Raw genomic sequence first — 27,956 nt, 5'->3', positions numbered from 1 at the left:
AGTTCAACATGGCACCTCATGGCTAAGAACTCTCTCAGGATATGAAAAAATTAATTGTTGCTCTACATAAGGATGGCCTAGGCTATAAGAAGATTGCAAAGACCCTGAAACTGAGCTCCAGCATGGTGGCCAAGACCATACAGCGGTTTAACAGGACAGGTTCCACTCAGAAAAGGCCTTGCCATGGTCAACCAAAGAAGTTGAGTGCACATGCTCAACGTTATATCCAGAGGTTGTCTTTGGGAAATAGACGTATGAGTGCTGCCAGAATTGCTGCAGAGGTTGAAGGGGTGGGGGGTCAGCCTGTCGGTGCCCAGACCATACGCCGCACACTGCATCAAATTGGTCTGCATGGCTGTCGTCCCAGAAGGAAGCCTCTTCTAAAGATGGTGCACAAGAAAGCCTGTAAACAGTTTGCTGAAGACAAGCAGACTAAGGACCTGGATTACTGGAACCATGTCCTGTGGTCTGATGAGACCAAGATAAACGTATTGGTTTAGATAGTGTCAAGCATGTGTGGGGGCAACCAGGTGTGGAATACAAAAGACAAGTGTGTCTTGCCTACAGTCAAGCATGGTGGTGGGAGTGTCATGGTCTGGGGCTCCATGAGTGCTGCCGGCCCTGGGTAGCTACAGTTCATTGAGGAAACCATGAAAACCAACATGTAATGTGACATACTGAAGCAGAGCATGATCTCCTCCCTTCAGAGTCTGGGCCGCAGGGCAGTATTCCAACATAACGACTCCAAACACACCTCCAAGACAACCACTGCCTTGCTAAAGAAGCTAAGGGTTAAAGGTGATGGACTGGCCAAGCCTGTCTCCAGACCTAAACCCTATTGAGCATCGGTGGGGCATCCTCAAACGGAAGGTGGAGGAGCTCAAGCTCTCTAACATCCACCAGCTCTGTGATGTTGTCATGGAGGAGTGGAAGAGGACTCCAGTCGCTACCTGTGAAGCTCTGGTGAACTCCATGCCCAAGAGGGTTAAGGCAGTGCTGGAAAATATTGGTGGCCACACAAAATATTGACACTTTGGCCCAATTTGGACATTTTCACTTAGGGGTGTACTCACTTTTGTTGCCATCGATTTAGAAATGAATGGCTGTGTGTTGCGTTATTTTGAGGGAACAGTAAATGTACACTGTTATACAAGCTGTACACTAACTACTTTATATTGTAGCAAAGTGTAATTTCTTCAGGGTTGTCACATGAAAAGATAGAATAAAATATGTAAAAAATAAAATATGTACAAAAATGTGAGGGGTATACTCACTTTTGTGAGATACTGTATGTGTATGACTGGTTACTAAATACTGTGAATACTGTATCCCTAATAACACAGAATTAAACTATATGTACAATTACACTACTTCTACAGATCACATTACATCTCAGCTACTGGCAAAACTACTCTACTCTTATATTTGTTATATCCACATTCACATTTATGTTACAAGTACCCTAAAGGATTTCATTTTTGGTCTATAACAGCCGTCATTAAATGGTGGCCCGCGGTCTGAACACGGACTGTCAGGCCACCAGTGTAAAGTGCTTCCGCTCTACAGCTCAGCAGTTATTGGTTACTGGGACAGCGGGCGCCGCTGCAGCCAATGATGTCATGTGCACGCCTCGCACCCTGCTGCTCATTATCTTTTGGCTCCCACTACTTGCCGGCTGCGAGGTATGATGTGATGTAATATGTGCGCCCCGCCCCTTTCAGCTTGAATCCCGGCGCAGCTCTCGCCCCCCTGCAGTTTGCTACCTTGCTGGCTTCTGCTCCCTGCCTGCCTCAAGGTATGTGAGGTGTGATATTTACAGGGGTACAATGATGGGTACATTTTCCCTTAAGGGGCACATTTTATGTTAAGGTTCACTCTGATGGGCACATTTTTTTGTGCCCATCAGAGTGCCCGTTACCGTGTGCCCATCAGCGTGCCCCTTTACATAAGATGTGCTCATCAGCATGCCCCTTATTTTATGTTATGCCACGTACATACGATCGGACATTCCAACAACGCAATCCTGAATTTATTTCCAACGGATGTTGGCTCAAACGTCAAGAATGCACTGACGTACAACACGTACGACGGCACTATAAAAGGGAAGTTCAATAGCTAGTGCACCACCCTTTGAGCTCCTTCTGCTAATCTCGTGTTTAGTAGAAGTTTGAGAGATGATTCGCATTTTTCAGATCGTCACTGCTCTTCGGTTTGTGCTTGTGGGTTCGTCTCTGTTTTTCAGTGCATGTAGTCAGTTTGCATCTGTTTTTCAGTGCGTATTTTTATAGTACGTATTTGATTTGCAGTGCGTTCTTGTCTGCTCGTTTCTGATTTTCAGCTCGCTCTTCTCAGGCCTTTCTGATTTTCAGTTAGTTCTGACGAGCTGACCGCTTTGAAGTCATGTTGCAGGTACCTACTCATCATAGAGTTTGTGCTGTGTAGGGGCTTGGTGTTAGAGTTCTTACTTTGACCCAAGCCCAGTCCATGAACAGGGCGGGGACGAGTTCATGGACGAAGAATTGGTTACTCCAGCGTGACCAATTCTCGTACATGCCTTTGTTGCAGGAGATCTGTGCGAATACTCCTGAGGATTTCAGGAATTATTTCCAGATGACGGACCCTGTTTTTCCGCTTTGCCATCCCCTTATATTACGAAGCAGGACACCTGCATGCGGCAAGCCATCACTCCCGAGCAGAGGCTAGTCACCATGTTGCGTTACTTGGTGACGGAACAAGTCTGCAGGACATCAAGTTCTCGACAGCCATCTCCCCCAGGCTCTGAGGATCATTATTCCAGAGACCTGTTCTGCCATCGTACAGGTACTGCAGAAGGACTATATTAAGGTAAGATTTCTCCTTTAACATCATATTCTATGTATTTAATGTTTGCTAAAGTATTGTATGTCTTTCATCATTCCCTAATTACCATGATTGTAATATGCTGTGAATGTCCTCTTTATCCTCATGCATGCTGGAATTTTTTAAAGTTCCTTTTTTGTCCTTTATGCATATTTGCCTTCACTAACCTCCCCAGCATGCTATCCTGGGCCCATACACACCTAGCCTAGTCACTTAAAATGTATTTTGTCAGCTCCATAGTAGTGCTTTACCCTAAACACCCCCTAAATTGTGTACAAATGTTATTTGTGTCCTTAAATTCATGCAGAGTGCCGGAGCCTTTTTTTGGGGGTCACAAAATCATTTGGAACCCTCCCTCCCCCCAACCGGTAAGTCAACCGATACCAATCCTCTATCTGCTGACTTTGCCAAACCCGTACACACTATACCTACCTCTTTTGTGGTAATATTTCTGGATGAATTTGCCAAAGCATGTAGTGAAAGGGCCTGCCTGAATACTTTCAAATGGTACTGTTTAAAGTTTTGTTCTCCTATTATCTTGATAGGTAATTGCAGAATGTAAAAATGTGCTTCAATTTGTACAGTGTGTATTCATATTTTTGTATTATGACACTTCTTACCTGTCCAGTGGGCTGCCAATAGTGTAAGGAGGGGCTGGCCAAAGTAACACACACATTATTAATGTATTCAGCTCTCAATGAAGTGGAGAGGGTTACCTGTCCAAAACATCCCCCCCCCCCCCCTAAAATTTTTACAATGGACCATCAGAGGGCGTGAGGAATCTGATAAGTGGACCTTATACTTTTTGTCTTTAAATACTCATTTCAATAAATGTTATAATTATGTTGGCCAAGAATGTTTGTGTCTAATCTGCTTGCATTGTTATGTGCAAAAGTACTAAAAAATTTTTTTTCTTGTTTGACTCCACAGTTTCCTTCAAATCCACAGGAATGGCAGACTGTGGCCTCCCAGTTTTCCCAGCAGTGGGACTTTTCCCAACTGTGCAGGGACAATCGATGGGGAAACACGTCCACATCATCCCATCCCCCAACTCGGAGTCATACTATTATAATGGGTTTAATAGTATTGTGATATTGGCAGTGGTTTCAGCGACATACAAGTTTTAGTATGTGGACGTGGGAAGAATGGCCGGATGTCGGATGGTGGAGTCATCGCCCAGATGGAGTTCCACAGACAGCTCCAGAATGGCAGCTTGGGCTTGCCACCTGTGGAAGACAAGTTCCACGTAAATTTTACTCAATGTGGCAGGCGTGTTTAGATGTCCGGGGTCTAGCCCCTCATCAATTGATCAAAGACAGGCTATTAATGGGGTAGATGCAAGGTAAATGGCTACCTGGTAAGAGGAGAATACAAAGTTCACAGGATGGCACTGATACCGCTGGGGGTCAAGATGTGATAACCAAACTGTACTGACTGAACTCACGGTTGAGACATGAAAGGTTATGAGCACTACACTGGTCAACTATGTCTACTTTATCTTTTCCTTTAGTTACCTGTTATGTTAATTCAATACGGCTCAATAATGAAGACACCGAACGGTGTAAGTTTGCACTTTAATGCATAAGGCCCCTTTCACACTGGGGCGGTTTGCAGGCGTTATTGCGCTAAAAATACCGCCTGCAAACCGCCCCAAAACAGCCTCCGCTGTTTGTTCAGTGTGAAAGCCCGAGGGCTTTCACACTGAAGCGGTGCGCTGGCAGGACGGTAAAAGTCCTGCGAGCCGCATCTTTGGAGCGGTGAAGGAGCGGTGTGTTCACCGCTCCTAAACCGCTCCTTCCCATTGAAATCAGTGGGACAGCGCGGCAATACCGCGGCTATAGCCGCGCTGTACGAGCGGGTTTAACCCTTTTTCGGCCGCCAGCGGGGGTTAAAACCGCACCGCTAGCGGCCGAATACAGCCGCCGTTTAAAATAGCACTGTTTTACCGCCGACGCCCCCACCGCCCCAGTGTGAAAGGGGCCTAAGGGAATGTTTCATGTTTTACATTAATTTTTTTTCCTTTTTATTTTCTGCTGGACACATACCTGTACACTGTATGTTTTATATTATGTACTGTCCAAGACAAAAATAGTTTTTCTGATTTAAAAAAAAAAAAAAATATTCATCCTTTTCAGCACCATGAATTGTTTTTAGTCCCTAAAATTGCCTGATTGGGGCCAATTTTAGAGCACTGTGGGGGTTATTTATTAAAGGCAAATCCTCTTTGCACTACATGTGCACTGCAAGTGCACTTGAAACTGCCATTTTAAACTGTATAACAGTAAAGAAAAGCACATGGAGCAGCATGAAAGTAAGAATAATAATAGGAACACACAACAAATACTTACTTTTTTGCAGCACTCTCTTGATTCTTCTGTACTGATCCTGCGCCCTCAATTTGAGGTCTGACCATCATTTCCTCAGTTGATCCTTGGATCATCGTACCCCAAAATTCTTCTGCAGACTTTTCACAACTTTAGTCATGATTTTGATCTTTCTCACATTTGGGTTTCTGTATGGTCCATATTTCCCGTCATAGTCGGCCCTCTTCCAGATGTCCACCTTCTCCACCATCTCAACAAAGGACATATTTGAGGCCTTAAATCCCCCTGGATCAGGACGTTTGTGGCTCCAGGCTTTCCTTGTCGTTGCTGCTACTCTCATGCACCTGCTCTGTCTCCGCCATGTGCTTTCCCACTGTGCCGAAAGTGAAGGGGTGGGGAATATACTAGAAAGGAGGTCAGGGGCGGGCGGAGTTTCACGCATGCGCAGTGTATATAAAGCGTAACACGAGTGGAGGAAGGGGTAGCGGAAGCGCTGATCGTGCTAACGAAGGCACAATTTTAACTTGGGGCATCAGTGGCCTATACTGCTTAGAGATTGAGGGACAAGATTATGAGAGTTTAGCCTGACATTAGGGTTTATCTTGTGTTGTGTCTTGCAGATAAAATGGATAGATTCAACGATCACGACTTCCTCCCTAGCTTCATTGAAAAATACAGGGAGCTGCCCTGTCTGGGGCAGGTGAAAAACCCATTTTATAATAATAAAATAAAGAGGAAGGCAGCGCTGGATCAATTGCTGGAATTGGTGAAGTTGGTGATTCCCACAGCAACCATCCCCTATTTGAAGTGTAAAATAGTGGTTTACAATAGACAGTAGCCAAAAATGTTTGGGACAAGAATGAAAAATGCTGGGGTCAGAAGGATAGTCTTTTCTATTTGTTAACATTCAATTTGCAACAGTCATGAGCTCAAAATTGTGTGTGATTAATTACCAAAAAAATAAAACTATGTACCATTTTCATACACAGGAGGCCGTGGAAAGTGGTAGCCAGGAGGTGGTGGGGGAAAGTGGCAGCCAGGAGGTGGCGGGGGTAATTGGCAGCCAGGTGGTTTCCTCCCCTCCACCTTCCAACAAAAAGGCCCAGGAAAAGTGGAAATGTGGAGGAGTCAGCTCTTTCTTTGTTTCAGCAGGCTACTGAGGCCCTCAGAACCACCGCCAATCTTCAAGAGGCCTATGGCAGCCAGCAAAATGCAGGAAATGGAGGTGGGCCAATGCTTCATTTGTGAGGAAGTCATCTATCAGGCCCTAAATAAGGGGGTGATGTGCGAACTCACAAAAAAAAGTCATGTATGTGAGTTGGACCATTCTCCTTCTCCACCTCCTGCCACAACTCCAACACCACATCCAGTCTGGAAGGAAGCGTGCAAGGAAGTCTTAAGACTGATGGCCTGGGGTAGGTCTGGTCGGGCAAAAGACGCAGGCTGTTGTAAGACCACAGCCTCAGGACATACATGTCATCTGCTGCTGCTCCCGATCTCCCAGAGTCCTGGATCGTATTGTGCTCCCTATTAAATGGACTCCACAGGCTACCAATTTTGCCTGTCAAATAACTGATGTCTGCCCTGGGGTACACAGGCTTCGCCAATTTCAACAGTTTATCCAGCGTTGCCTTCCTCTTTATTTTATTATGACCCCTAATAAATGTCTATTTTTTTTTTTTTCACAAATAATTGGCTATGTGTTTTAGTTCAAAAAGGACAGTTTGTGAGTAGGCAGGTACATTTCAAAAATACAATGTCAAATTGCCAAGGGACATCAACAAAAAACAATCTCCTTGAGGTTAAAATATATAAGATAATAATAGTGTTGTGGTAACTTGACACACAAAACAACAACAAATATTATGGAGATCACTATAAAAAAAAAAATAAAAATTGAAACATTCTGGAGATCTGGCGAAAAAAAAAAAAAAATTATTCAGGAGATCACAAGAAATAATAAATAAATCAGTTTGTCAGAACTCTGTGAATATCAGCAGCAAAACAACTTCATTATTCCAGCATTATAAAGAAGAAGAGAATGTGCTGCATTAAAAGATTAAAAAATTTGCAGCGTGACGAATGTGCTATCTCCATTATGAACGCTAGTTTTAACAGACCGAGCACTTCCATCTCGTACTTGATTCAGAGCATTCGTGGAATTTGGTGCATCGGAATTGTCTACACACGCTTGGAATTTGCGACAACAAATTTTCTTGTCGGAAAATTTGAGATCCAGCTCTCAAACATCTGTTGTCAAAAATTCCGACAGAAAAAGTCCGATGGAGCCTACATACAGTCGGAATTTCCGACAACAAGCTCACATCGAACATTTGTTGTCGGAAATTCCGATTGTGTGTACGCTTCATAACACTAGGACAGCTATACTTTCTGCCTCCTTTCTGTGACTACACAACATGTACATACATGTCAGGTCCATAAATATTGGGACATCGACACAATTCTAATCTTTTTGGCTCTATACACCACCACAATGGATTTGAAATTAAATGAACAAGATGTGCTTTAACTGCAGACTTTCAACTTTAATTTGGGGGTATTTACATTCAAATCAGGCAAACGGTGTAGGAATTACAACAGTTTGTATATGTGCCTCCCACTTTTTAAGGGACCAAAAGTAATGGGACAGATTAACAATCATCCATCAAACTTTCACTTTTTAACACTTGGTTGCAAATCCTTTGCAGTCAATTACAGCCTGAAGTCTGGAACGCATAGACATCACCAGACGCTGGGTTTCATCCCTGGTGATGCTCTGCCAGGCCTCTACTGCAACTGTCTTCAATTCCTGCTTGTTCTTGGGGCATTTTCCCTTTAGTTTTGTCTTCAGCAAGTAAAATGCATGCTCAATCTGATTCAGGTCAGGTGATTGACTTGGCCATTGCATAACATTCCACTTCTTTCCCTTAAAGTCTTTGGTTGCTTTCGCAGTATGCTTCGGGTCATTGTCCATCTGCACTGTGAAGCACCGTCCAATGAATTCTGAAGCATTTCGCTGAATATGAGCAGATAATATTACCCGAAACACTTCAGAATTCATCCTGCTGCTTTTGTCAGCAGTCACAACATCAATACATACAAGAGAACCAGTTCCATTGTCAGCCATACATGCCCACGCCATGACACTACCACCACCAGGCTTTTTTAGATGTGGTTTGGCAAACTCTAATCTGGCCTTCCTGTTTTTGAGGCTCACCAATGGTTTACATCTTGTGGTGAACCCTCTGTATTCACTCTGAAGTCTTCTCTTGATTGTTGACTTTGACACACATACACCTACCTCCTGGAGAGTGTTCTTGATCTGGCCAACTGTTGTGAAGGGTGTTTTCTTCACCAGGGAAAGAATTCTTCGGTCATCCACCACAGTTGTCTTCCGGGTCTTTTGGTGTTGCTGAGCTCACCGGTGCATTCTTTCTTTTTAAGGATGTTCTAAACAGTTGATTTGGCCATACCTAATGTTTTTGCTATCTCTCTGATGGGTTTGTTTTGTTTTTTCAGCCTAATGCTGGCTTGCTTCACTGATAGTGACAGCTCTTTGGATCTCATATTGAGAGTTGACAGCAACAGATTCCAAATGCAAATAGCAAACTTGAAATGAACTCTGGACCTTTTTATCTGCTCCTTGTAATTGGGATAATGAGGGAATAACGCACACCTGGCCATGGAACAGCTGAGTAGCCAATTGTCCCATTACTTTTGGTCCCTTAAAGTGGGAGGCACATATACAAACTGTTTGTAATTCCTACACCGTTCACCTGATTTGGATGTAAATACCCTCAAATTAAAGCTGAAAGTCTGCAGTTAAAGCACATCTTGTTTGTTTCATTTCAAATCCATTGTGGTGGTGTATAGAGCCAAAAAGATTAGAATTGTCAATGTCCCAATATTTATGGACCTGACTGTAGTTTTGGGTTGCTTAGATATGACATCACCTGTACAGATCCCCATGCAAAACATTACTGCCAATTTATTTAGGATATTGTGGTAGCTGTGCAAAAACATTCTGTCTGTGGGACAGTGTACCAACTTCCTCTCTTTATGGAATATTACAGATCTTCCCAAATAGCCCCCTTTGAGGCAAGCACCTTATGTCAATCCTGTGGTGTTCAACAACTGTCACAGTTAAATGAAGGCTCTGTCCTCTATACTTTTCTCTGTTGCAAACTAAATTTCATCTCCCTTCAATGAATTTAGAGCTATTGTGAGAACAGGCATTAAAGGTAGAGCTTTAAGGACTCAGCCACTCACTTTCTTCTTCTTTTTAAGGGCTTTTCTTGCCCAGTGTTATCAAAAGAAAGTTCAGAAAAACACCATAAGATGAGTGTCCCACACATGGATATTTAGCATTTGTCTTCCATCCAAAAACAAACATTCAGCCCTTCTGGCTTGTTCTTGCAGCACTGTCACCCTACCCTTACACTCCAGGCCCAGGTCTGTCTTCTACAGACTGTTCGCTTACTAATGTTTGGATCATACCCTTAGCAGCTCCTTGCTGCTCTGGCTCCCACCTCTCTCCTAGGTGGAGCCCTTCTGACTCCTGGGCAAAGACCTTCTCTGTCTACCGGGGTGGAGCTCAGACCCACAGTCAGGTCTCTACAAAAAGCCCAGCACACATCTGGCCAATTACCTTGCTGGTGGTTCTGAAAACCTGGACCCAGGATTGAATATTTCATTCTACCCGTATTTTTTCAAACATGAATACCATGTACATATCAAAATACACATCATATATAAACAACAGCAAAAAAAAGTGGAAAAATGGGGAAAAAACCCCCACCTCCACAAACCATAACCCCCCCCCCCCCACACACACACACACACTTCCCAATTAACTAACTGCTCCCGTCTCGTCATTCAGTCCAAGTTATCCAACCATCTCTTCCATATTTTTTCAAATTTCCCTGGACACCCTCTATGTAAGAAGGTATATTTCAATTAACTAGGGTTTCCCTTATTTGTATTTTCCAATCCGCTATTGTTGGAGGGTATGTTGACACCCACGTTTGTGCGATCAGATTACGCGCCTGTAACAAACTCCTTATTATTGGTACAATGAAGTCTCCTGGGATCCTGGACTTATCCAGGGTACTCAAAAGACATCCACCAGGCTCCATCGGGAGCTTTGTCACCAGAAGGCCATTAATAGTAGATACAACCCCATGCCAATAGTGATTACGTTTGGGGCAACTCCATAACATATGTATTAAGTTAGCGAGGATCCCCTTAACATCTACGGCATAGAGGTGTGTCTCTACGCTTCCGTGTAAATTGCTTCTCAGGTGTATAATAGGCCCTATGTAAGATAAGGTTAGGTTTTGCATAGGGGATAGAGAGACCATGGGTATTGCTGACAGTGCCACTGCTCATTGTTCATCTGATATTGACCCCAGATCATGAGTCCATGGTGTGCTTGCTGGTATATCCACTGATGCTTGGAACTTATCATATAATTATATGATATATCATATAATTGTGATATTAGACCCTGTTTTGTATCCCTTTTATCCAGCAATGCTATAACCACCAATTTTATTAAGTTTTAATTCATGAGAGCGGCCCTGCGCTTTTATAGCATGCCTAAGCTGTAAAAATTGGAAAAATCTTTGGTTTGGGATACTATATTCATTGCTTAATTCTGTAAAGGTTTTTCATCACATCTTCCTGAAATAATTGTGCCATATACCTAAGCCCTTTATCCTTCCATATGTCAAACCCTTCCAGTTTCATCAATTCTACATAGCTACTATTATTCCATATTGGAGTAAATATTGTATAGCCCTTAATATTTGTAACGTTTTTAATTTCCTTCCACACTTTGTCAGTTTACCCGTAAGCTTTTATCATGTAGCTGATTTCTCGTCTCCAGTAAGGATATTAATGAATATTCATGCGATAGCAACAGGACCTGTATAGAATGAGTCTGACACTACTGTCCATCCACAAAAATGCTGTAACTGTAAAGCTAAAAAATAATTCTTAGCATGGGGGGGGGGTGGCCAAACCCCCAGCTTCTTGACATTAGTGTAGTTAGTTTAAAACAGGATTGTTTTTTCCTCCAAATAAGTTAGCTGAAAAGAGATTCTATCTTTCTAAACCAAAACGATGTAATCCATACAGGGGAATTATGGAATACGTATAGTAAATGCGGGACCAAATCATTTTAATAAGGTTTGCTCTACCAATCACTGTTAGTGGAAGTTTACACCAGCACTGGCATTTATCCCTAAATTTAGCTAATAATGGTATTATGCCATGTACACACGAGCGGACTTTCGACAGACTGAACTCCGAAGGACTTTTTGACGGACTTTCGACTGAGTTCCGACGGAGTTCCGATGCAACGGACTTGCCTACACACGATCACACCAAAGTCCGACTGATTCGAACGTGATGACGTACGACCGGACTAGCATAAGGAAGTTAATAGCCAGTAGCCAATAGCTGCCCTTGCGTTGTTTGTCCATTGGACTAGCATACAGACGAATGGATTTTTCGACCAGACTCGAGTCCGTCGGAAAGATTTGAAACATGTTCTATTTCTAAAGTCCGTCTGATTTTTCAACAGCAAAGGTCCGTTGAAGCCCACACACAATGGAATTGTCCGGCGGATTCGTTCCGTCGGACCTTTGTTGTCAAAGTCCGGTCATGTGTACACGGCATAAGATTTAAGTTAATATAATCTTTTACATTTCGAGATATGTGATCAGAATTCAAATCTCTATTTGAAAATAAAGGATTAAATAGTGGCGCTAAAAAAAGTGTGTGTGTGTGTGTGTGTGTGTGTAACTCCTGATACAAAAAAACTAATCGTGAAAATAATAGTGTCACCCTGTGATGAGTAACAAATTAAAATAAATCATGAATGATGAAATATCAAACTATAAAATAAAGTACAGTGAGTAAACAAATTATCACCATGTGACAAGTGTGAACTTAATATATCACTCCTGAAAAAATGTAGGAATAAATGTAAATATATGAAGTCCATAAACTGTGTGAACGAAAGTCCAATAAGTGATAAGATCTTCGGTATGAGATAAGTGATTCTTGTAATCATCCACCACACCTCTGTGCCAGTGATTCCACTCCCCTCAAAAAAACACACTCACCAGCTGCTTTAGCCTCACACTCTCATGTTTGGCTAGAATCCCACTCAAATAGTGGTTTGACCGCTATAATGGATGCTGGTAATACTCTCACCACCTCCTCGACCCGATCCTCCGCTTCTCAGTGTCTTACGTCACACATGCTAGAATGGCGTATAGCCACACCCCAACATGTTTCGTCACTCGGACTTAATCATGGGATCCCATGATTAAGTCCCAGTGACAAAACATGTTGGGGTGTGGCTATACGCCATTCTAGCACGTGTGACGTAAGACGTTGTGACGAGACATGGTGAGAGTATTACCATCATCCACACACCCTGGGTCCGCTGCAACCGTATTATAGCGGTCAAACCACGGCATGGATTGCCTTGATGTGATTGTTTCTTTGCTTGCTGTGAAATGTTTTTATGTGAGTACAATGGTGATGGATTACTGAAATTTTAATACATTTTTTTTTTTGTACGGTATCACACTATTGGAGCGCTTTTTCTCATTTTCATGTGGAGCTATCACTTCATGGAGAGTGCTTGGAATATACATTATTGGATATTGATGATCTGATTTTAACCCCTATTTGAGTGGGTTGAGGCGATTTTGGCCAAACACGAGAGTGTGAGGCTAAAGCAGCTGGTGAGTGCGTGTTTTTTTTGTTTTGTTTTTTTTTAGGGGAGTGGAATCACTGGCACAGAGGTGTGGTGGATGATTACAAGAATCACTTATCTCATACCGGAGATCTCATCACTTATTGGACTTTCGTTCACACAGTTTATGGACTTCATATATTTACATTTATTCATACATTTTTTCAGGAGTGATATATTAAGTTCACACTTGTCACAGGGTGATAATTTATTGTTTACTCACTGTACTTTATTTTATAGTTTTGATATTTCATCATGCATGATTCATTTTATTGTGTTACTCATCACAGGGTGAGACTATTATTTTCACTGTTCGTTTTTTTTGTATCAGGAGTTACACACACACAATTTTTTTTTTTTTTTGCGCCACTATTTAATCCTTTATTTTCAAATAGGTTTGAATTCTGATCATGTATTTGTTTTTTTAAGTGGCAGCTGTAGGATTGTCCTTGCATACTTCCATGAATGCAGTGGTGGGATTACGGTATATGCGGATTTACTTGTAGACCATCGGTCTGAACATTTCGAGATATCTCTATCTCTAAATATTTCACTGTATGTTTAATTTGAATTTGAGAGGCTTGATCTGGTAAAGGGTTTTTTTAGCTCATCTAATGGTAACAGTATTGACTTATCCCAATTAATCTGAAAGCCTGAAAATAACCCGAATGCAGAAATGAGGCTCATAATCACCATTAATGACTTTGAGGTATCCTCCAGGAAAATAAGAGCGTCATCTGCATATAGGGCTATTTTGTCTTCTCTACCTTCATGGCGAAACCCAGTTCTTTCTGCTGATTGTCTAATAGTGAGAGCTAGAGGCTCAACAGCCATAGTGAATAGTAGTGGGGACAACCACTAGAGGGCAAAAATGTTCTGCCGATTTACATAAAAACCACCTTGCACCACCCTAAATAAGCTAGACTCCAACAAAATGGCTGCTGTTTTACAATCATAGACCAAGGCAAATATACAAATGATATGGCAATGTCCCAAACTTCAAAGGTACTGGGAGGATGTTATGCAAGGGTTATCTTTATTATTTCTCACTACATTCACTCTTCGCCCTCTACTCTATATATTTTGGGCTCTAAGAAACTAAACAATAGGAAAACTTATTTGTAGCCTGAAAAAAATATCTAGACACATGATCTTACCCAAACCCTCAACTAAAAATACCTGGATTCGTACGGTTAACGCTTTAAACCCTATATGATCTATCTACAAATCTAAAGTCTTTAATCCATTGGATGATATTGTATGCACTCTCTCTTGATGCCCGATTGGCCATAGTTTCCCCTTCATTTGTTTTAACTACTTAACATGTCCCCATCAGGCTCCTGGTGGTATGGTGGTTGTGGCTTGGCCACCCGAGCTGTCATTTAATCCGGGAGCTGCGACATGCACTGCAGGCTCCTCCCCTGCCACTCTGATGTGGGATGGGTGGATGCACTGACAAGGCGCGTGAACGTCATGTATTGCGCACCGGACATGCAGTGTCCACAAGGCGCTGCCCTGCCGGTGACGTTGTTACACCTGCGAGCACAGTGAGAGCTGATTGGTGCCAATTGCCTGATTATATCATCGGTGCACTGCGGCGCCTCTCCTCACGCTCTGCACGGTTGCAGGAAGTTAGTGGTGTGCTGCAGTGTTGGCCATGTGGGATTGGTCCAGGGTGGTTTTTGCACTGATGTCATTTTTTCACATTGGATATTGGTATCACATGGGACCTCGATCTATATCCTAGAACGAGGTAATCTCAGCCTTCAACAGTAACCACACAGGTTTGTTTTGATTTCACTTCATTTTTTTTCTGCAATTGGGTGAATTACCTGTTCACATTACCTTCTTATTTTTAACCTTTTAGTTGGGCTCTTAATAAGTCACTGTTGAATAATTATTACTGCCCACATATTTGGGCCAGTTTGCACAATTTTATCTACACAATTTCATCTATTATATTATTTTTCACAGAGGCCCTTATTGATTGATCCCACTCATCTACACAACCACGATCATTGATCTATACCCACCTTGATTGTTGTCCCGTGTTGGCCGTCATCTGTTGGCGCGCCACTACAGCTCTCGAAAATTATTTTCTCTGTGATTCGTGACCTTCAGTGCCACACCATCACTATACAGACACCCTGTGAGTAGCACGCCCTAGGTGGATTTTTCATATCCACACGATTGTTGCCATTTATCAGTATTGCCCTAAACTTTTTTTAGGAACCAATATAATTATAGTTTTTTAGCATACATCCAGTTCACATGCTTTGCTCCTGAGAATTGGCTACAGCCATGAAACGCGTCGAGCTACAGATACCGTGTACTTCGTCATATCCATTCCAACTACTTTGTTTATTATCTCAGATAATAGGTTCCATAGGTGTCTGTGGTAATCCCTCTTGGGATGTTTTAACTAATATCTATGATAGGGATCTATGAGGCCCCACAATGGGGCATTATTGTGTGTGTATGTATGTGATCCATTGGACCCTGTATTGCCTTATTGTATAATCTTGTGTATCATCAATGTTGGGGATTAAGAGAGGCCCCAGATTATATTGCATTTTTATATGTTCAATCATGCATATTGTTCGATTTTTGTATCATTACCATGTATGAATCGAATTGGGTTTCTGTATTACCATAATATACCCTGGCTATGAACTATTAAATATGAATTTTACTCAATTATAATTATTTACCTTAAACCCACACGTTTCAATTAAAGTCCTGATTTCCCTCTCCCTTTCTTTCCCCACCTCCCTTTCTCCCTCTCTTATTTCCCTGTTTTCTCCATAATGATAGGGATGGAGGTGCTTGACCCTACCAGGCCATTTCCCCATTTAAAGTCCCAAATTCCAATTCCTCTCATTTCTAAAATCTTCTCAATTCTCTCAAAATCTAAAGGCCACCTGAAATGATATGAAAATCTGGGATACATGGCTTAATAAATTCTACCTTCTATTTTATGAGTAATAGTTCTACAGTTGTATAAATACTTACATTGCTCTTGCCATCCTAATATACTATACCACGCGATTTTAGAACATGTAATGCCTTGACTACTTCTCTAAACATAAAGGGATCAGTCTGTTAATGTAATAAATATACTTTTAAAACAATGTTCACATATTAACACAAACCTGAAATGTCCAAATAAACATTTGAACAACCAGGCTGATTTCTGTTTCCTGTCACTGAAAATGAATACAAAGCTTTCTCTGGCAGAGTAGAAAGGACGGGCTGATGATGTCATGCTCTCTGCCAATCACAGCATGCTTTGTATTTATTCTCAGAATACAAAGCTGCCTATGAATGGCTGAGCGCCTCTCAGACTGACTCTATATTGTTCCGGGTGTGAGATGGGAAGTCTGTCTCACAGCCAGAACCCAGCACTGTGTACTGTATATAGCTGAAGCTACATGCAGTACATACAGTGCTTACAGACACTTCAGCACTTAGTGCAGGAAATAGTTTGTTTGGACCAGTGACTGGAAACATAGAAATTAGCTTTAAAGCAGAACTATACTGCATCTGAACACCAAAAATGTAATTTAATTCATTTTTAATATTCAATACAAACTCACCCATCCATCTATGTCTTCATGCTTTATTTTATTCTGAGAAATCACTTTGAAAAATGCATTTCTGGCCATTGCCGTCATTAATAAGGGCACATGATTCATGTAGTTACTTCCTGGAATCTATCTGCTCCATGCAGGCAGGAGGGTGTGCTTAGTTTGGAAATTCCCTCCTCCCCTCCTGAAGACTCATGGGTTGTACAACATAAATTGCCTAGTCCTAGGCCTGGAACCCAGAAAGTAACTGAAGAAATGTAAAAAAAAAAAAAAAAAAAAAAAAAAAAGGTTAAAACATAAGGATTAAAAATGAAAGTGATGGTCTTGCTTTAACCGCTTGCCAACCAGCCACCGCAGTTGTACTTAGACAGGTTGGCACGGCTGCGCCAACCGCCGTAGGTGTACATTAGTCACTTTAAGAACTATTTGGGGCGTGTGCGCGCGCCGCCGCAGTCGATGCGTGTGGCTGCGATGTCTGCCGGTGACCTGCAATCGCTCCTCAGAGAGACATAATGGGGATCTGTCAATGTAAACAGACAGATCCCCGTTCTGCTGTTTCTAGTAATCAAACTGCGATCTCTCTCTCTAATCCCTGTCTGTCCCCCCCCCCCCACAGTTAGAAACACCTCCCTAGTGAACACTTAACCCCTTGATCGCCCCCTAGTGTTAACCCCTTCCCTGCCAGTGACATTTATACGGTAATCAGTGGCTATTTATAGCTCTGATTGTTATATAAATGTCAATGGTCCCAAAAAAGTGTCTGATCTGTCGGCCGCAATGTCGCAGTCCCGCTAAAAATCGCTGATCACCGCCATTACTAGTAAATAAAAAATTAATAATAAATAAATATATCCCATATTTTGTAGATACTATAACTTTTGCGCAAACCAATTAGTATACACTTTTATTGCGATTTTTTGTTTTTTGGTTTTTTTTACCAAAAATATGTAGAAGAATACATATTGGCCTAAAGTGGTGATGATTTTTTTTTTTTTTTTTTTTGGATATTTATTATAGCAAAAAGTAAAAAATGTTGGTTAGAATTCAGGTACAGACCTACCTATCAAGACCCAAGATACAGCTGACATATTGAGCATTATACCAGAAACCCTGCTAACAGTGACAGGCCTAAGAAGCAGTGTTAATTTTGTCAGTGGAAATATTTTAATTGACGAAATTAACACTATTTGTGGCATTTTAGTCAAAAGACTGTGACTAAAACTAAATTTACATTTGACATCATAATTTACACTGGTTATGCAGTATATCACAGTGGCTAAATCTGTGTCTATAGTGCATGTCCAAACCCTAATACAATAAATAACACGTTATAATATTTTTACTCCGGAAGTATATAATGAGTTTGGAAATTCTAGAGAAATGCCTAAATAATGCACTACAATTCAACTAATCCCCATTTGATTTTAGTAGACAAATGATTTTAGCCAACTAAAGTAAACTGTACTGGAGATTTTGATCGACTAAAATACAACTAAAACTAAAACAATTCAGATGACTAAAATAAGACTAATAGGGCGTACACACGGTCGGACTTTGTTTGGACATTCCGACAACAAAATCCTAGGATTTTTTCTGACGGATGTTGGCTCAAACTTGTCTTGCATACACACGGTCACACAAAGTTGTCGGAAAATCCGATCGTTCTAAACGCGGTGACCTAAAACATGTACGTTGGGACTATAAACGGGGCAGTGGCCAATAGCTTTCATCTCTTTATTTATTCTGAGCATGCGTGGCACTTTGTCCGTCGGATTTGTGTACACACGATCGGAATTTCCGACAACGGATTTTGTTTTTGGAAAATTTTATCTCCTGCTCTCCAACTTTGTGTGTCGGAAAATCCGATGGAAAATGTCCGATGGAGCCCACACACGGTCGGAATTTCCGACAACACGCTCCGATCGGACATTTTCCATCGAAAAATCCGACCGTGTGTACGGGGCATAAGACTAAATTGAAGTTTGAGGTCAAAATTAGCAGTGCTAAGAAGCTCATCTGAGTCATGTACATGAGTCATTGTGCAAGAAGGTTCATTTCTTTGCAAGCTGGAAAAAGAGCTTCCTAAAGCCGGGTACACACTATTAGTGATTGAACAAAAAATAAAACTGATTGGGAGTCAGTTCTGATGCTGGTCTTCCAACATGCATGTCCGACAGAAGCCACCTGAACGGCCGGATTCTGTGGAACAGACTGACATACACACAGGCCGAATTTTGGACGTTTTTTTTTGTTTTTTGTTTTTTCAACCGTCCGTTGTCTCCCGCGTATACCCAGCTTAAGACTGCTTCAACCAACTAGACAGACTTTCCTATTTCCACCCTTTAGGGCCTTTGAAAGCTTTGACATTCTTTTCTCTCTTTTTTTTTTTTTTTGTCTTTCAGGTCCAGGACACAAATTATCCATGTTCATGAACTTATTATTATTTTTTCTATATGTTTAATAGTGAAATCTAAATATTTCAGGTAGGGGTGTTGTGTCCCACTAATATGTATTTAAAGCTATTGCATGTATCTTATTAGGATTCTGATTCTGATGTTTACTTCCATCTAGTTGTAGTTTAGCACCACTACAATTTGTTTATCTTTGTGGATAATATATAAAGAAGGAATTGGTGGGACTTTATATGAGGTATAGGGTTGCCGCTCAGGTCCCTCCCTCTATCCCGATTGGATGAAAATAATGAAAATTAAAAAATAAAAAAGTAACGGGACTTTATATAAACACACGGGAGCAAGAATAAAATTGATGGCTTTTAATGGATTCAAATGGTCATAGAGTTTTTGTATTCAAATAATTCAATGCATTATGCTATATAAAACTATTCGTACAACTACTACAATTCATTGGAGCCAGAAAAATATATATACATACATATTCCAACAAGGAATCAATACATGATATATAGTATAAAAGCATTTAGAGCATGATTGAATGGAGAAAATAATATGAAAAACAAAAAAGGGGGGTTTTTTTAGGAAGGAGAAAACCAATTAATATGGAACGGCCTGACCAGATGCATCATTGTATACACTAGGTTGTTGTTGGCTCTACGCGTTTCAAGGTCTTTAACCTATCATCAGGAGCAAGGAACCATAGTGATAATCTAAAAAATAAATAAAGGGAAAATATTTTTATTAAAAAGGAAAAGAGAAAAAGGGAAAAAGAGAAAAGAAAAAAAAAAAAAAAAAGGGAAAAAGAAAAAAAAAACGAAAAAAAAAACAAAAAAACAAAACAGGCAAGAAGGGTCCTCCCTGATGGACCCGAACTGCCGTACACTTACATGGTGGTCCATACAGTGGTGGTGCGGCCATGAAATCCCCAGACCAAACCAAATATGTCCCGCTCGGGAGCCGAGGGGACATGCTGCGGCGGGCATAACACAAAAAATGAACGACGCCCCGCAGGAGTAACAGTGTAGAGAGTGGTGGAACAATGGAACCAAATCTAGAAAGGAGAAAAGAGATATGTTGCTGTGGAGTGGATGAAGACAAAAAGTGAAATGAAATAAAAAAGAAAATGAAAGATATAAAACAAGGAGAGGGAATAAGAAAGGGTGAAGAGAATTAGCGTGAATGGAAAAAAGGAGTGAAAATATAAAAAGGGGTGAAGGGAAAAAAGGAAACTGAAAAGGAAAGAGAGAGAGGAAAAAAGTGTAGCTGTGTAGTTCGAGAAAAACAAATAGTGGGGAACAAGAGGGGGGAGGAAGGGAGAAAGAGGAAGGCGGGTGTGAGAGAAGGAAAAGGGTAGAAATGAAAACCAAAAAAGTGGTGAAGGGGAAATGGGACTAAATTTGAAAAACAAAAACAAAAATTGTGGTAGGAGGGATATGTGTACCTGATACCGAATAAGTCCAAACGGGGGTGTCTAGATGCATAGGTGGTAGGTAAATGCAGGTGTGTACCGAGCGGGGTGTGGAGTCCATGCGGGGATGAGGTCCATAGCTGCCAAGCCCCCGCAATCATATCCCCAACGTCAGACGCTGGCCCACAAATAGGGAGGGAAGGGGAGAGCGCCGACAGCCCAGGAACCAGCCCATTCATGGTCCCACAGGCGGCGGCGTCAACCATGTCAACCCCCCAATGGGCCAGCAGATAGTGATCACTCGGTCGGGAACGCCGCGCTAATAAGGCGCCAGCGTGTCCGGCCGGGATGTGTGACGTCGACGCGCAGTGAGGACAAGCCCCGCCCACCCTCCGTCACAACAGGGTGGACGGGGGGTCCGCAGTGAGCGTCGCAGCTCCCGAACGGGACAGAGAGGCAGGCCCGGCCAAACCACAGACGCACACACCACTGCGTGCATGCAAGGAAGAAACCAAAATTGAAAAATAAATAGCTAAAAAGTGAAACCAAAAAATACAAAGTCGAAAAAGAAAAAAGCAAAAACTGAAAATGTCACAACAGACAAAAATTAAGTATTGGGTACAGAAGTAATATAATAAATGAAAAAGCATTTAAACCTCTGACAAGCAGAAATGGGAATAAAGAAAAAAAATTTTTCTTTTCTATGGTTAATGCAGCCGTGTGCTTATCATCCCTAATTGGTTGATAATATATAAAGAAGGAATTGGTGGGACTTTATATGAGGTATAGGGGTGCCGCTCAGGTCCCCCCCTCCATCCCGATTGGATGAAAATAATGAAAATTAAAAAAATAAAAAAGTAGCGGGACTTTATATAAACACACGGGAGCAAGAATAAAATTGATGGCTTTTAATGGATTCAAATGGTCATAGAGTTTTTGTATTCAAATAATTCAATGCATTATGCTATATAAAACTATTCGTACAACTACTACAATTCATTGGAGCCAGAAAAATATATATACATACATATTCCAACAAGGAATCAATACATGATATATAGTATAAAAGCATTTAGAGCATGATTGCATGATTGAATGGAGAAAATAATATGAAAAACAAAAAAGGGGGGTTTTTTAGGAAGGAGAAAACCAATTAATATATTTTTCCCTTTATTTATTTTTTAGATTATCACTATGGTTCCTTGCTCCTGATGATAGGTTAAAGACCTTGAAACGCGTAGAGCCAGCAACAACCTAGTGTATACAATGATGCATCTGGTCAGGCCGTTCCATATTAATTGGTTTTCTCCTTCCTAAAAAAAAAACCCTTTTTTGTTTTTCATATTATTTTCTCCATTCAATCATGCAATCATGCTCTAAATGCTTTTATACTATATATCATGTATCGATTCCTTGTTGGAATATGTATGTATATATATTTTTCTGGCTCCAATGAATTGTAGTAGTTGTACGAATAGTTTTATATAGCATAATGCATTGAATTATTTGAATACAAAAACTCTATGACCATTTGAATCCATTAAAAGCCATCAATTTTATTCTTGCTCCCGTGTGTTTATATAAAGTCCCGCTACTTTTTAATTTTTTAATTTTCATTGTTTATCTTTGTATTTGGTATATCCCTCTGTCTCCTTTTGTATGTTAACGGTTAGTTTAGTCCTAGCTAAACTCCCTGCTTCTTCCATGTTCCCCCAGTCAGTGTTAGTCATCGCAGAAACAAGGTATAAAAAGTCATTGTTTTATTACACTTCAAAAACTAGAATAACATCCAATTTACTGCACTTATCTGAAGTAAAATTGTGTTGAAAGAGTATTAAAGAGTTAAAGCAGAAGTTTGGTGTTATAAAAAAATAAGCATCCATATTTATCTCTATGCTGCAGAATCAGTGATGCTGCAGCTGTCTCACATTGGTGCTATGACCAAGAACTATGCGATCACATGACCACTGATCACTCAGTTCTTAATCTGCTGGACATGGATAGCAGTGACTGTTAGTGACTGCTTTGTTTCTCTAGCAATTACTGTAGCACCGGGCTGGAGAGGGGGTGGGCACAGCTGGCTTTGGCTCTCGGGAGCGCACTGGGAGTTATAGTAAATTGTCAATTAGGCAGCTGGGTGGATCCAAACAATATGGTTGGGATCCTTCCAGAGCCTGAAGCTGCTCTGTGATGTCAGCTGATAGTGGGCAATATCCCTTGCAAAAATAAGTTCACTCCTGTGACCCACAACAAAAGCATGGCCAAGAAAGTTTGACCATACTTCTCTTTTTAAAGATGTCACAACATAAATTTTGTTCGTGTTTATCTGCATTCATAGGTGTGATTATCTGCCCACTTGCCACAGTGGACCACAGTCTCACATTGGACTACATTTCCATATGAACAGAACTGACTAAAATACTAAATATGAAGGGATGCACAAAGAAAACACTGTACAAAGGATACATTTTAACTAGTTTTTTTAGGTTTAGATTTTTATGACCAGGTAAAGGGGCAATAATGTACTAGCACAGCTTAAATGGGATAAATACAGCAAGAGGGATGGAGACAAAAAGCATAGAAAAAAGCCATAAACTGTATAATCTAAATGCACCAGTTTTTGATCAAAAGTAGTCAATATAGTAATAGTCCAACAACATCTAAGGACAATGTTTTGGCAAAGGTTTTACAGTAAATGGTTATCTTAAGCCTAGCTGACCCTACTGGGAATGTAAGTAAGGAGTTCTACTTGTCTTTTATGGGGCACAATTCCAGCCAAAAATAATACGATTTAAAAAACAGCCAATTAAAAAGTAAAATAATAAAACTAACTTTTGCAGAAATATTCACCTTCAATACAGCACTTTTTTTTACCTCTAGATGCCCTTGGTCTGATGACAAGCATCATTCAACGCAATTACTCTGAGCCCACATCATCCTCAGCCTGTGACTGGACAGTGAAAAAGAAGCAGCACAGTGATGAGCTCATCTGTCTGGCACTCTTCCTATCACCATGCTTCTTGTCAGCACATGAACTGATTGTCTCTTTGTGCTGCTTCTCCCTCTCATGCTCCAGCCCTGCTGTACAGGAACTGTAAGATAGTGAGACCAAGCAAAATATAGGTTCTAACACTGCTTGCATTTAAAAAATACATTCAATGATGCATTTATGACTACATACTGACACCTGAACGCATTATTTAGGATCTCCAATGTCACTCATTTCTATCCATGCCATGTCCGCCTTCCCATTGTTCCTTGGCCGGAAGTTTTTTGGTTGGTACCGCTTCCTCAGCTCCCTTCCCAAGCACATATTACTGCCATCCTCGGTGAACATAGCCATAGGCACCTTGCCTTTGCCGATTGGTGAGTATGGGGTCTTCCTTTTTTCTGTGAGGCCCTCTTACCATTTGTCCATCATTTTATTCATGTGTTACATTACTTTTTGATCATTCATTTCCAGATATATCCCACATGCACCCTCCCCTATAGAGCGAGCTACATCTCGCGAAACGCGTCAGTTGCTATAGATGTCATGTATACTCATGTAGTTTAAATGCAATTTTAAAATATTGTATCGGCTTTGCCTTTGTTTATGTTACTTTTTCATGTGTGACTATTTCTGTAATAAATATTTTACTGCATTTACATTTGTCAATTTTATCGGCCAATTGTGCACACCTCATTTAAAGTCCCAAGGGCGACATCCATGTTTCTATCATTTATGACTACAGAACTGTATATTAATTTGTGTTGATTATAGGAGCTGAGGATTCATCTTTAAGGGAGAAGTACATCCAAAGCTCGTTTATCTGTACTTCTGTTTGTTCTGCACTCCTGTGACCCATTTTCAGCAGAAAGTAGGGTGAAGTCCGGCGTTGGCTGACGTTACAAGCTGGCCCAGGCTGGGGCAATATCGTGACAATGAAGTCAGGGTCCATCCACATGCTGGACCGGCACCCGGCTCAGACTCTCAGCGTGCCGCTGAGAGCCTGAGCCAGCCGCTTGCTCCTACCCCCTCCACAGCCCAGCGCTCCAGTAAGCGAGGGGGGGGGGGACAGAGCAGAGAGGCAGTGACTGACAGTCACCAGCTCTCTGCTCAGGGAGCCCTGATAACAGCGATCGGCGGTGTTTGATCGCTCGGTTCTCAGTCTTAGAGCTGGCTAGGGACACATGCAGCATCGATCTGATGCTGCATCCACTTAGGTAAGTATGATTCTGAAAAAAAATCCATACTTCTCTTTTAACTTTTATTACAGGTCCTTTTTTTAAGGACTGTACACCTAATATAACAAATTCAATATTCACAACAATACAAGAAAACTAAATCACACATCTGTTTGTAGTTACCTTAAATAGGGCATCCAATTGCTCAATGCTATCATTAATTTTAGGTTGAAAGTGGCTGAGCATAACTTGCCAGGAATCTAGATATGGAACTACTAAAAGAAAGTCACCTGCCTATGAGCAAAGTCATATTTTCTTTACAGATCAAAGTTGGTTTAATTATACACAAACTGGATGCTAAAGTGAATTTTCCTATTTTATTTCTGCTGTTTGTTTTACTTCATTTCTTATGCCCAAGAGATTCTCGTTTACGGTAATTTATGTGGATACTTACGCACATCATGTCAAATGTGCACCACTACAAGCGATGACACAATTATTTCTGTGTGCAAACATTTTAATGAAATATTATGGCAGAGGAAACAAGAGAACTGTAAGAAAATTACACTTCTCTTGGAGAGAAATTGATTCCTTATAATACAAGCCTGTCATGGCTCATACTAAGATATACAGATATTAACAGGACACTGTATATTCAAATCTTTTTTCAGTCCTGAGCTTTTTTGGTAAGATGGATGTGCAAAACATATATCAACAAGTTTATGTAAACCCAACAAGTGAAGTTGCATAAATAGCACCATTTTCACTGCCACATATAGTACGGCAAGCTTATTTTTGATGGCTATTTTTGATGGATAAAAACACAGCAATCATTCAAGATTTTTCTGCCTTTGTGAGCTTTCTATTATTGAGTGATAACTTTACCCAGAGGCTCCCAATGCAACATTTGCGTTGCCATCGTTGTGTATGCCTATGCTGGAAAACCACAGATGGCACAGTCAGTTAACAGTGTGCCAATCTGCAGTGTGCCTGATGGCTTCCCATTGTCAGGTCGGCTATTCCTGTAAGGAGGCTGGTAATAATAGGGCTCCTGTTAAGCTGAGATGGGAGATCTCTATAGGCACCCAGGACTTTTTAAGTTTGTACTGTAGCAACATCATAGGAAGTGGCAATAAACTGCTACTTCTTCATGCCCACAGCCCTGAACCTACAGACAGTGAGGGAAAGAAACCACAGTCACAGGACCACTGACAAAAGAGATTTAAAAAAAGGTAATAAAGTTGATTTTTCATTGTAATACATACAGTACACTATGCCATCTCTGTCCTCTTTCTGAAAATTCTAATTGTCTGACTCTGGCTTATTCAGTCATTGACCCAGAACAAGTATGTAACAAACAAAGTCAGATTTCCTGATTTGCATACTTGCTCAAGGTCAGTAACCTACAAGGTATTAAAACCTGTGACAGACCCAACCAGGACAGGGGCTTTTGAAGAAGACTAGGGGCAAGCCTCTTACCCACTGACTATGGGCCCTGGCTTTTGGGGGGACACTGCTCTTTGGGAGGTGTGTGCTTGGGGGATCCTTGGAGTGGTCTTGTTTCCGATTCAGGTTCGTGTCTCCCCAGAACACACACTCTTGGATTCTAGGATCCATGTTAAGGGCCTAGATGCCACATTTCCAGCAATGACTGCGCCACGCTGTGAGACTCATAGCAGATGTTAATCTCATCAGCTCAAGCCACCTGTCCTTCACCCATTGTTAATTGTGCTAATTAACTCGCCTTTTGTCTGCTAGCAAACTACTGTGCGGATGTTGAACTTATAATAATGTGTAGTGTACATTGTGAGCTCGGTGCTGGCCAGTCTGACCTGGAGTGAGATATCTGATTAATCACAACATTGTCCAAATGTTTATAGTATGTGTCATGTACCTTTGGGTAGCACCTGACAAGCAGAGGAAGGCCTCTCGTACAGCCCCGGTTCAAGGACCACTGGGGTTGCAACAGCCACAAGAGCACGGTGAGATAGGAGTGCCTGCGATGTTTTCCATAAGCGGGAGAAGCAGATGGCAGCAGTAGTAGAGGCTGCGGATGCAGGCACATTGTGGATGCAGGAATGTTGCAGGTGCCAGTGAACTACGGATGCAGGCATGTAGCGACTGTAGGCTATACCAAGCCAGGTTATGCACAGAAGGTTAGGTACATCAGAGACATCAAGCAAAGAGTGGTCAAATTTCAAGCAGAGGTTTGGCAACAGAGACTCAAGCAGATGCAGGTAAATCAAGGTCAAGGCAAGCTGGGGTCAGGATTAGAGAGAATCAGGATAGTCCAGGTAGGCGGGTCAAATTAGATCAAGGATTGGCACAGGAACAGGATACAGGGCAAAGCTGCAGAACAGACAGCAAGATTCTAGTGTAATTGCCATCCTTATGTCATTTTGGCACCAGTGCTAATGTGCACTCACTCACGTGTGCACGTTTGTGCATGCACATAGGCATTCGCACGATCATGTGGACATGCCTGCCAGGAAGGTTACTTGTGGAATTTTGCCCATGCTTGGGTAGTTGCCTCTGCCTTTGCACATCTGCTGCGCTATGGCAAGCATGTCCCTGACAATATCTCTTGATACAGTCACGAGCGTAGTGATGAAACGCATCGAGGCGGAGCCTGTGACATTATCGCACACATCCAGGAAGCTGTCCACAGGCCGCTGAGGAGTTGCGGATGTTTCAGTGATCCAGTGATTGTCCGGTTTTGCCTGCATCCACCAGGACCATGCATCTGCAAATGTGAGCGATAAAACACTATGTTGAGTCTTTTCCCACCCTTATGATACAATACCATGAGGAAGTTCACCTGAGAGATTGGAAGTCCCATTAGGACAGAGGAATTACAGATTGCTGGATTGTTACCCCTGTGGGGAAGGTGACATTAGACTCTATAGTGGGTCTCCATGTGAGGTGAGCACATATAGGGACCGGTGTTGGATATGGTGGTGTGCTTAATCACTAAAGTTTGGATTGTCACTTATGAAGACTTATACACGTGCACTAAGACGAGTGTTTCACTTTGCATCTTATGATCATTCACTTTTTGAAGCTACTTTGCAACCGTTATTGATTTTTATGGACTATTTCTTTGCTTATGTCTAAGTGCTCATGTTTTGTTCACTATTTTGATAATTACCACTTCTTTTACTTAGCCCTCATATCTGGGTGTGGTTGCGCTTCACTATTCATTTTGTTTTATAATATATGTTGGTTGTTCCTTAGCTATGGTAATTATATTTCTGTGTACAGTTTGTATTGTTAGGGTAATATGATCAGGAGGGGGGGTGTTCACCTGTGGGGTATAAAGTATTTTCAATAAAGTATGTTTCAATAAAAGTCTTTCCTTTGGTTTTTACCTCACATCTTGTCTGTGCACGATGCTTGGGGTATAAAGGACTGGTATTAGCTCTCGCT

The sequence above is a fragment of the Aquarana catesbeiana genome, linkage group LG02 (genome assembly GCF_042186555.1).
Source record: "Aquarana catesbeiana isolate 2022-GZ linkage group LG02, ASM4218655v1, whole genome shotgun sequence".
NCBI lineage: Eukaryota > Metazoa > Chordata > Amphibia > Anura > Ranidae > Aquarana > Aquarana catesbeiana.
Note: the sequence above shows the minus strand (reverse complement) of the source record.